General features: G+C 42.6%; 1 long non-coding RNA gene across 1 annotated transcript; it reads left to right on the forward strand.

Moving 5' to 3' along the window:
* The first annotated feature begins 3895 nt into the window (after nucleotides 1–3895).
* On the forward strand, nucleotides 3896–5783 carry LOC310763192. The gene is made up of 2 exons (XR_014548534.1): nucleotides 3896–4207; nucleotides 5686–5783. It is a non-coding gene; the product is annotated as an uncharacterized lncRNA (long non-coding RNA).
* Nucleotides 5784–11650: the final 5867 nt, after the last annotated feature.

Raw genomic sequence — 11650 nt, forward strand, 5'->3', positions numbered from 1 at the left:
ACGGCTATGGCGCAAGCCAAGACAGCCAGCGGGATGGATCCCACTCGCTGTCTTGGCTTCCTTGCTCTTTGGGGCTGGGGGGGGGACCCGGGCTTCCCCTGGCAGCCCTGAGAAGCTCTGAGAGAAGCGGACAGGCTTTTTTTCTTGATTTCCCCCTCTAAAAACTAGGTGTGCCTTATGGTCCGGTGTGCCTTATGGAGCGAAAAATACGGTATACTATCTTGTTAGTAATTTCCCATTAGCTGGAATAACTGTATTACAGTGGTACCTCGGGTTACGAACTTAATTCGTTCCAGAAGTCCTTTCTTAATCTGAAACTGTTCTTAACCTGACATACCACTTTAGTTAATGGGGCCTCCTGCTGCCGCCTCACTTCTGCTACGCGATTTTCGTTCTCATCCTGGGGCAAAGTTCTCAACCCGAGGTACTACTTCCAGGTTAGCAGAGTTTGTAACCTGAAGTGTCTGTAACCTGACATGTTTGTAACCCAAGGTACCACTGTACTTCTATACTGATATTTTGTATAAATTTCAAGTATTTTCTTTTTCTTTATTTTTATTGTTCTTTTTGCTTTCCTTCTTGCTTTTCCCCTTTCCTTTTACTTTATTCTTCTCAGGGAAAATTCTCAAAAATAGATAAATAGGTAGATAGATGATAGATAGATAGATAGATGATATAGATTAGATTAAAAGACACTTAGAAAGCTAGCGGGGAAGAGTATATTCACATAAAATGCTGGAAATGCTTTTCCCCATTCCATTTCCATGTCTGTAACTCCATTATAAAAATTGGCGTTGGCTATATAATGTTCCAAGTCCATTCTACTCGGCCCTCCAGAGATTAATTACAGTTGTCTCTGCAGTCCATATATACTTGGGAATGCTTATGAATGCTGAAAAAAAATGACCCTTGGGGCAGAATCCATTGCAGTCAACCTGGGGTCCTCCAGATGTTTTAGATAACTTCCATCAGCTCCAGCCAGCCAGGCCAGGGATGGTGGAAATTGTTGCTGACAACATCTGGAAGGTACCAGACTGGGGAAAGCTGATCCACTGGGATGTTATTCTGTGCAACTTCCAATTAAACTCTATCATGATTTTGAGGAGTCCCCTTTGATGTCAATGGGTCTTGTGCAGGAAACTGTCCCAGTACATGCAGTGTCTACATTTAAAACAAACTACAGTGGTACCTCAGGTTAAATACTTAATTCGTTCCGGAGGTCCGTATTTAACCTGAAACTGTTCTTAACCTGAAGCACCACTTTAGCTAATGGGGCCTCCTGCTGCCGCCGCGCCGCCGGAGCACGATTTCTATTCTCATCCTAAAGCAAAGTTCTTAACCTGAAGCACTATTTCTGGGTTAGTGGAGTCTGTAACCTGAAGCGTATGTAACCTGAGGTACCACTGTACTACTTGTTTGGAATGATGTCCAGTTGGCATCAAATCCATTGTTGTTGTGGTTGTTGTGGTTGTGGTTGTGGTTGTTAAATTGTCATAACTTTAACCAATTGTTTTCGGACTTCAAATTTCTTATACATTTCTCTAACAATTTGACTTCCCACCTTCCTTGTTGTTTTTATAACTCATCCCTCTTATATACTGCATAATATCAAACTTTTCACCTAGTGCATATTCCTCTGTGACATATATTATCATTAATTCCCATTGCTCAAATTTCAAATCCTGCCTATGATTTCATTTGGTGGTGGTTGTTTTTTCAAATAATCAGTTGGCATAAATTCCCAACTTAAAATAGTTATGGGTCGAAGTCCTAAAAGGGGGGGGGGAGTGCCATTCCAATGAGAAGAAAGCATGATCAATCAGCACAAAATGCTAATTGGCTGGGAAGGTGTAGAAACCAGGTGGGAAGGGGAGGAAAAAAGAGAATGGAGGAACTGCAAGGTTTGCTGAATGACAAAACCACTTTGGGTAGGGGATGCAAAGCAGGGGGGAACTGCCCCCTGAGGACTGAGCATTGCTAGTAGCCATGGAATGCTGTCTGTTGATAGAGAGGGGGGAAATAAAAACAAGAAACCTAGGGAGAATGGGGTATGGAAAGGCATGTCCAGGAAAAAGGCTTGGCTGACTCACCGGAGCTCTGAACAGAACCATTTCTTTTCTTTCTTTCTTTCTTTCTTTCTTTCTTTCTTTCTTTCTTTCTTTTTATTTATACTTTTCAAGTTTACACATTTCACTAATTTTACAATCATTTTGACATTTCAAAGCTTGACTTCCTTTCCCCTCTTTCTGCGGTTCCTTAAATTTATTTTTTAATATCTTCGGCACATCCAAATTAATTTGCTCATTTATTCATCTTCTTTAAATATATTTACTCTTATGAAACTGCAGGTTATTACAATAATCCTAGCAATGTTTTTATCTGTTTACAATTTATCTGTAAAGATTCAATAAACAATTTACATTCTTTTATAATAAAAAAATAATGTTATCTTGATTTCTTATTCTTCCAGTAAGTTTTGCCATTTCTGCCACACAGAACCATTTCCAGACTCTCCAAGTGTCCCTGTTTTCCAGGGACAGTAGTCCTAAATTTACAGAAGCCTTCCTGGTTTGTGGTTTGATCCTGGAATGTCCTGCTTTTCCTTAGGACGTCCCTGTTTTCACCAGAGCAATATTGGAGGGTATGGAGTTACGTGGCCCCTGAGCCAAGGAGATAAATAACTACACAACCTTTAGAAGACATCTGAAGGCAGCCCCCTTATAGGGAAGTTTGAAATGTGTTCATTATGTTTTTATATATGTTGGGAGCCACCCAGAGTGGCTGAGGCAACCCAGTCACTTGGGCAGGTTATAAATAATAAAATTACTACTACTGTGGAATAGGATGTCCCTATTTTCATCGGAGAAATGTTGGAGGGTTTGCATTCCATGCTGCAACATGATGTTGCGGGTCCCACGTGCCTGATGTAATAGTCCTTCCTTCTGCCAAGAGAACCCTGAGAACTGCCATTCTCTAAGGGAAACTGGAGGTCTTTAATAGAGAATTCTCAACACATTAAACACGCTACAGTTCCTCGTATTCTTTAGGCGAGGTCATGGTGGAGACACTGGCATGAACCTGGTGTAAACTGAGTTGTAGGGGTTTCTTTCAGCGCGGCAGATTTCTAATTGAAATGAACGAGCTTGTTCCACAGTATCTGTTAGTTAGCGCGTTCACCGCCGTCCTTGCAAGAAACTGGCAGCGGAAATGACTTCAGAGGAGAACAAAGAAATATAAAGCATGCGTACGTGAAAAGGAATATGCAAGGTACATTAAAAACTGCACCACATGCTGAATTGCCCACCTCACCCCAGCCTGCACTTTTGACAAAACTTAATTAAGCCTTGTCAAGCCCTTCTGAGGCAGGCAGGCATGTTTTGCCCTTCCAACTCATTACAAAGCATCCTAATCTTTTGTCGATTCAGCAATTGACACACAAAGCAACGCTGTCTCTTCCCTTATGAAAGCAAAGGGAAAGTACCTGTGGATATGTGTGCTAATATATATAGGAAGTTCCAATAAAAGGCTTTCTGCAAATACATGGTTTATACAATACAGCTTGCTTAATATTTCCAGGAAGAGGTTATTAGGGGGTGGGGGGGTGGGGAGAGATCATTTATCAAAGCATTAATATGTATTTAGGTAATAAAGGCAACGGGGCAAAACTCACCAAACAGTGCCACCTGCTGGAGGCCGCTTGCTACTACCTCATGAACTCATTGCCTATGTCGCTCGTTTACCTTGCTGGCTTAAATGTATATTATTTGCCGGCGCAGTTCTAGGGCTGGGCCTGCGACCAAAATGGTTTGAAATGCAAACGGTGTGCGTGCAAAATGCCTGCCCCCTCGGGGGGGACGGACGATGACAACAATTTTATCTTGTTGCTCCTGCAATTTGTTCTCTCTCTCTCTATCTCCCTGGTCCTCTGTGCCATTTTGACCCAGTAAGAGTGATGTCCCCCTGTTGCCTGGGCAACAGAGTGATGCTCACTCTCTTGCCACAATGGCTGCAGCCTCACGACACTGCCCAGGGAGAGTGCGAGCATTGTCCAGTTGCCTAGGCAACGTGGGGACATGCTTTCTTCCCCCTACCCCTAGCATAGTGGGCAGACTCTACCTAGTTTCATGGAACATCCTCAAAGCACTGGCAGGTGGAGACAATGTTCAACTCTGCAGTTCAAAAACAAAGCTGAAAAGTTACACAGGCTGTAGGTGGAAATCTTCCTCTCCCAGAGGGCCTTTTCTGCATGCTGTGAAGAATGAATTGTCCCATTTACAGTGGTACCTCTGGTTACATACGCTTCAGGTTACAGACTCCACTAACCCAGAAATAGTGCTTCAGGTTTTAAACAAAATCTTGCCATTGGCGAAGCAGCTGGTTTTAAAAACAAGACATAATGTTTGGGGCATGTGCCATGTAAAACTGGATATAATTCTTTTCAGAAATTGAAGATAATACAATACAGTGGTACCTCGGGTTACATACACTTCAGGTTACAGACTCCGCTAACCTAGAAATATTACCTTGGGTTAAGAACTTTGCTTCAGGATGAGAACAGAAATCGTGCTCCGGTAGCGCGGCAGCAGCAGGAGGTCCCATTAGCTAAAGTGGTGCTTCAGGTTAAGAACAGTTTCAGGTTAAGAACAGACCTCCTGAACGAATTAAGTACTTAACCTGAGGTACCACTGTACTCTTTTTTGCACTGAGAACTTTGCTTCTCTTTTATTGAAACTGTGATTTCAGGCTTCGATCAATTCTATTTTCAAGTTGTTTTAGGATGCATTCTTTTATAGCTGTTGGTGGGGCTAGGTCGGTAGGTTGATAGTATTTCGGACTGCAACCTCCCCCCTCTGAGTTGCTTTGAAAATTAAGTGGAATGTATAGTTATATATTGAAAAAGAAACTTTTTTATTGTTCTTTTATGTTTATGGTGTATAATCTTTAGGATACTTTAACTGGAAAAGCAGACAATAAGATGATGATATGGGGGCCATGGCATACTTTAAATAACTATATGTGATTATTATCATTACTACTAAGCAAATAAAAACATTTGTTGGTCACACTGCCACCTTCTAATTTTGCTGACAGATACACAGTGTGGTCAAAGCCACACATTCAAAACCTGGTGTAGAAGAAGCCCATTTTTTACATTTTCCACACCTGTAGCATTTTAATATTATTGTTTTGTCACGTTTATTTTAACGTTTCCGGAACTGGTTTTTATATTCCGTAAACTGCTTAAAAGCCTATAAGGTATTTGTTATATTATTGTGTGCTTTAATTATATATTGATTTTAGAGTTAAACCAGTAAGGAGCCATTTTGGAATGTAAATTAAGTATAAATTAATATATTATCATCATCATCAATCACCATCATCACAACATAGAAGCAAAAATAAATGACAATATTGATAATTCAAATGAACAGAGGTAAATCCTCAAGCAATTTGCCTGCAGTCAACCACTTGACAAAAATAGGATAATGCTTACTTCAAATGGTGCTGATAGGAAAGGAGCTGGTTATTTCAGTCCATTGCCATGAAACCCTTCTTCATTAAAGTTGGGGCATATCATTTTTATAGAAGTTTAACTGTTGTGTCTTCCCCCAAAGATTCTAGGAAACTGCAGTTTGACGGGAGTGTGGTGAATTCTCTCTTAGGCAATTCCTGTCCCCCCTACAGAATTACACATCAGAGAATTCCCCGAGGGAACAACGATAGAAGCAATTTAAAAATGGCCTTTCTGTCCAGGAATTAGAAGACAACAGCACCATGGCTCATGATGAGCTCTCCGTTCTGCTTTCCCATGGTTTCTTTAACATTGAGCATGCCGTTGTGAGGATTAAGTCAGGATTTGCTTGACATTATATACATGCCCCATGTCATCGGATTTCAGGACAGTTTGAAAGCACACAAAACACAAGACCAGTTAGGATTGGTCAGTTAGTTTCAGCAGTTCTCCCACCTGATGAAACAGTGGCTGGTCCTAAGCAGTGGCGTAGCATGGGTTGTCAGCACCCGGGGCAAGGCAAGTAATTTGCGCCCCCTAACCCGTGAGAGAGAGTGAGTGAGCCAGGTAGGGGCAGAGAGCTGCAAGTGCGAGCGCGCCCCCCCCCCGATGTTGCGCCCGGTGCGGCCGGGCCCCCCCTGCACCCCCCACACTACGCCACTGGTCCTAAGGAAGGGAGAACAACTTCCCTTTGGTTGCTAGGCAACCAGAATGGCCTTGGCAGCCATGTTGGGATGCTTATCAAGATGGCTGGACCGGGGCTGAAAAGCAATAATGGTGGAGGTCCCCAAAAGCAACAACAAGCACACATAGGCTCAAACTATGGAGTTATGTTGGCTGGGCGTGTTCCTTCATGGTGGTTTTGTTTCTGAACCAAAACTAGCCCTAGATTGGCTACAGGACAGGAGGGGTGTATGGAATAAGCCCTTCTTATTTAGTCCATTTTCATCTCTTTCTCTATATGTTATTCACCTACCTGAGAAAAGATGCAGAGCCCCATATCTCCCCACTGCTGTTCATCCTGCAGGTAAAGAAGTTTTAGGAATGATTCTGAGCTGGGAAATTACCAGGTCTTCCCTAACCTCCCATCTCTCACCCAGCCATAGGCTGCTTTCGGTTTGAATTATATCGGAGGAAGGAATTATGGAAATGCACATAGGGTGCCATTTTAGCCACAATTTGTGCTGGTCAGCTCTGGTACGTGGTCATGTGCATGAATCAACCCTGGGCTGACTTTTATACATCACTGATTTTCCAACAGGTGACTCAGGATCCCACCAAGTTTTTCCATCATTCTTTGCTCACATAGCCACACCACTTTAACATCTGTAAAAGTGGGATAATGAAAAAAAGCTGATTGATTTGTGTGTGTGTGTGTGTGTGTGTGTACTCCCAATGAAATTAAAGTGAAAAGTGTCATGACACCAGAGAAGTTCTATTAAAAGTCAAAGCAGTAGCATTGGGAACGAAGCACGCATGTTTATAACTTGTCTTGTTAATGAGGTGGCACTTCAAAATAGCGCACTGTGGCTGCTCTGTGCAGAACAGGTGCATCTGGGTAGGAAAAAAAGTTTGAAAAGCCTTGGAAGCAGAAAAAGCCCAGTATGACAAAAGGGACTCTTTGGCACAACCCAAAGCAGTGCTTTAAAATCAAGACCAAATCACACCAGACATTAATGCTTGTGCAGAAACAAGAATCACACCCAGATTTGCATACCAAGGGGAAGTATAACATAACTTATCCCATGGTCAAACCTGTGTTTCATAAGACGATGTTTTATCTGTTTACATAGTGAGGGACTGAAATTACTATTACTATTATTACTATTAGAATTTATATACCACCCTATACCCGGAGGTCTTAGGACAGTTCACAGAAAAGATCACAATATATAAAATCAAAATAAGAACAATAACCCACACACACACCCAAAAAGAGCCACATTTTAAAAGGGTATAGGATGTCCATCAGGTCAAGCAAAGGCCTGGTTAAAAAGGAACATTTTTACCTGGTGCCTAAAGGTGTATAATGAAGGCGCCAGGCGAACTTCCCTGGGGAGAGCATTCCACAGATGGGGAGCCAACTGCAGAGAAGGCCCATTCTCATGTTGCCTCCCTTCACACCTCTCGAGGAGGCACACATAGGATGGCCTCAGAAGATGATCTCAGGGTCCGGGTAGGTTCATATGGAAAGAGGACTTCCTTCCCCCCTATACTACACCCACAATGTCATGTGTGACAAATGTGTCCTGCACATTGGATCTATCTTCCATTAAAAGGAGCGATGGATCACTTGGGTGAGACACAGTTTCCTCTTGTACTCCACAGCTAGATCCTACACCTCTTATTTGATCTACCAGATCTCTTCATATGTGACAGGGATGACCAGCCTATATTATTATTATCAGTTGTGTGGAACAGGGATGATCAGACAGTGCAGTGTAGACCACTGGGGAACCTTTGGTCAGTTTCTGATGGTCCACCTAGGTTATTAAGACATACAAGACTGGTGCTTGCTGGTTTCTGAGGTTCTGGAAAATACGGTCTGACCAAACAAGTCACCTCTTATAAGCCACCAAACTTAACACAGGCCGCTGAGGGCTTGATAAACATCACCAGCTCAGTAAGCCAACCAGGACCTTCCTCTTTCCACCATTGGTGGAAAGGCTCACAACTCAAAGCTGCCTCATGGCAGTGTTGCTTGCATGCTGAGTGTTAAATGTTTGGAAGAAGTCAGAAGCCCAAGGCAGTATAAGTTCCTCAACTACGTTTATTCAACATTGTCAGTGACAACAGCTTACTCATAGGAAAACAAGAACCGAACTCACAGGACTACACAATAAAAACCCCCAGCATGAACTGACCATTGACAGTTGAAAGTGCATACGCTTACTTGCCATTAGAACGTTCGTCTACCAATGCTTATACCATTGGTTAGAACGCACCTTGTAACATAAAATGTGTTAAACCCAATACATAACACTGAGAAAGTGGGCCAGGTCACTGCAGTATAGAAAATGGGTATTTCCTTAGAACAGATGGCCAGCTGCCTGCCCTTTCTAGCAAGACTACTGTAGGATGCAATATTTTTAACAGTGATACCATTTGATATCCACCACCCCAACCTTTGCCAAGGCTTCATGTCAACATGGTCAATGTTTACTGACAGTATTAAGGGCCACTGATCCAAAAAAGAGATGCAACAATTGGCTGCCACATTACTGGCTGGGACTTTCTGGCACAAGCGCAACTCCTGACCCTGGTTCTGTCTGGATGATTTGTTGGTAGCTGAGTTTTCTCTTTCCCGGGTGCCAATGCAACCATTACAAAAAGAAAAGAAAAGAAAAAAAGAAAAGAAAAAGAATTCAGTGAATTTACAGTCCAGTAATTGGCAGCCAATGTGAACAATCAAACATGGCAAATTAACAGTTTAAGCTGTAAATCAGGTGTGTGATTTGCTCTGGTAAGTGTAATTGTTAAAACTGCTCATTTCAAACAATGAAATGGCACCCGAAGGAAACCAATTTAAAAATAACAGATTGTGTTCTGCGCTGAACGTTGTATTAAAATAGTTACTTTAAACTCCTCTCCAATAGCTGTAAATTAATATCATGGTATAATCTCATTATTATACCTGGCATTGTTTTGTTTCAAAGGGAGACCTTTTTTTTTCATTCGCAGATGTAGATCAGTTTTCATCTGAATCTTCACTTCTATCAGAAAGAAGTGAAGTGGGCAACTCCCTCACTAAGTCCAACCAGCTTGTTGGGGGGGGGGGGCTTTTCTGAGCCAAGGAAACACAAAGCACTCTTCATCCTATCTAGTTTTCTACACTACCAGAATCACACCATTAAACTGGGTTACCTGCAAAGAATATATCAGAACCATGAAAATCCCAGCTTTCCTTTTTAAAATAACAAGTTTCTAGTTCTCATTTTTGTGATCAAATGTTTTAAAAAGTGACAGCAGTTTCCCCAGAATGCAACTGACATCCTGATTAGGCCTGCATTGGCTCCAGTCCAGGAAGACTCTCCTTGTGCGTGAATGCACACAGTACATATTTCCTGTTTGTCCTTTATCCTTTCACTCCCCACCACATCAAAAATTGCTCCCCCAATTAAGTAGATTGGATTTCAGGAAAAGCTGCTGATGCCGCACAGGACCAGGGCTATTCTAACAGGATTTCATCTTTCTGTTTCTTCCCACTTTATCCATCCTTTCCGTGAAGCCCTTGCTTAAGCCCTGGTCTTGACCCAACAAGCACAAGTGCATTTGCTCCCATTCACTCGTTGTTACAGCTGCCTTTCCCATTCCATTCTTGCTCCAGAAACCACTTGTGGATTGTAAGCCTGGGGCAGAGACCTACCTTGCTTCTCTTCCACTGTCCATGATCAAAACCATATCCCATCCCACCTGATGGCACTTGGAACATGGATACCTGTTAAACTCAACTTGTTTCGGTTTCACCCTTCTCAGACCTCGTGTCTGATGAACGACTGGTGCAAACCGCAACACAAACTTTCCTAAGTAAACAGCCTTCAGTATTGCAAACTGCAAAGCACTTGTGATCACAGCTTCCAGAGCAGGTGCAATTTGTGTAAGCTATTCCTAGTGGCAGCTGCAACCTTGAGATTCAACCACAACAGAGGATCCAGCACTGCGCCTAAAATGCAAGCAGGAAGTTCTACAGCTGTAACTCCTGGAATTATTATCTGTGTTGTCTGGCCCAGATTGGGTACAGCCACACTTAGAACCAGATCTGGTGTATATGTTCTCTGGACCAAGTTGCTCTTAATCAACTGCTGGGTTTGGGACAGGCTGGAGTCCAGTAGGCAGAATAAGCTGCTCTATTGACCAAACAAGGGCAGGAGGTGAGGCTTCTCCTATTAATCTGACAAATCCAGGGGCTTTGTACTGCTAGCCAATCACAGGGGTTGATGTTGCACATTCCTGTGCCCTTCTGAACCATATACACAATCCTGGGTAATATATTAGGCTGCATGTCAGCCTGATATTATGAGTGCTGCTTTCAAACCCTCTATAAACCTATAGAGGGGTTCTGCCTCCAAGCCTGGGCTCTCAGAAATGGCAACGTCTCTTCCCCTGGTGACTAGAAATCCCTTTTAGAACCCTTTTAGTTCAGAGTTTCAGCTTGGTATTTCCTGATTGCTTTTTCCCAACAACCTCGGGGACTAGAAACTTGTAGTTCTTTTTAAAACAAAAACAAGGATACTAGTGAGTCTGAACAAAGAACCCAACACAGCACTTAGTCATAAATCAGAACGTAAACATTCATGGTTTTCTCCATGACCAGACATATCATTGTCCAAGTGACTCTTCACAGCAATATATTAAAAATCGGGGGCTGAATTCTGATGTTGCTCCCTGCCATTCTATACTAATGCATCAAGGAAGTTATGCCTAACACATCTTGTATTGTCAATTACAGAGCCCGTGTTTTAAACTGAGCAAGAGCTGAAGGGCCAGCAACACTAACACTTTCAGATCAGGGGCTCTTTAGGCCCCAGCTTGCCGCCTGTGAAAAGCAACAACACATAGGTTTGCCATATTTTGAAGAGCAGAAAGGAGGACACCTTTGCCAACTTCCACTTTTGGATCGCTATGATGACTCTACCCATGAAAGAGAGGACATGTCCTGGAAAAAGAAGGAATATGGTAATCCTAAAACAGCTTTACAAGAGTTCTTCCCTTAGCTGCTCACTTTCACATAGAAGGGTGGAAATCTGCCAGAGCTCTTTTGCACAAGGAAGAGGAGAAAGAGTTAACAAGTCCTTTGCTTCCGTATCCATGGAAAACAGCAGCTGAAATGCACAACAGGGTCCGTTTCTGAGGGGCAGGGGCCACGCGGGAGGATTGCTTTACTTTGTCCACAAAAAAGTGGGGGAGACAATATTCAGAACACCCGCCCACAGTTTAGCACCACAAGGCAAATGCAATGTTAAAATTGTGCTTCTGAAATAGCAGACAACCCCTGAAATGGTCTAGCATGGCACTAGCAGCCACTGTTTTTGACAAACATAATGATAAATGGTGGTGTCATGTCAACAAGTTACATTGCAAATGTCAATAGATGGGAGATTATACTGCTTCGTGTGCTAGCCGCGTGAGAACAATCTA

This window comes from Podarcis filfolensis (genome assembly GCF_964270895.1).
Source record: "Podarcis filfolensis genome assembly, chromosome: 5".
In the NCBI taxonomy this organism is placed as follows: domain Eukaryota; kingdom Metazoa; phylum Chordata; class Lepidosauria; order Squamata; family Lacertidae; genus Podarcis; species Podarcis filfolensis.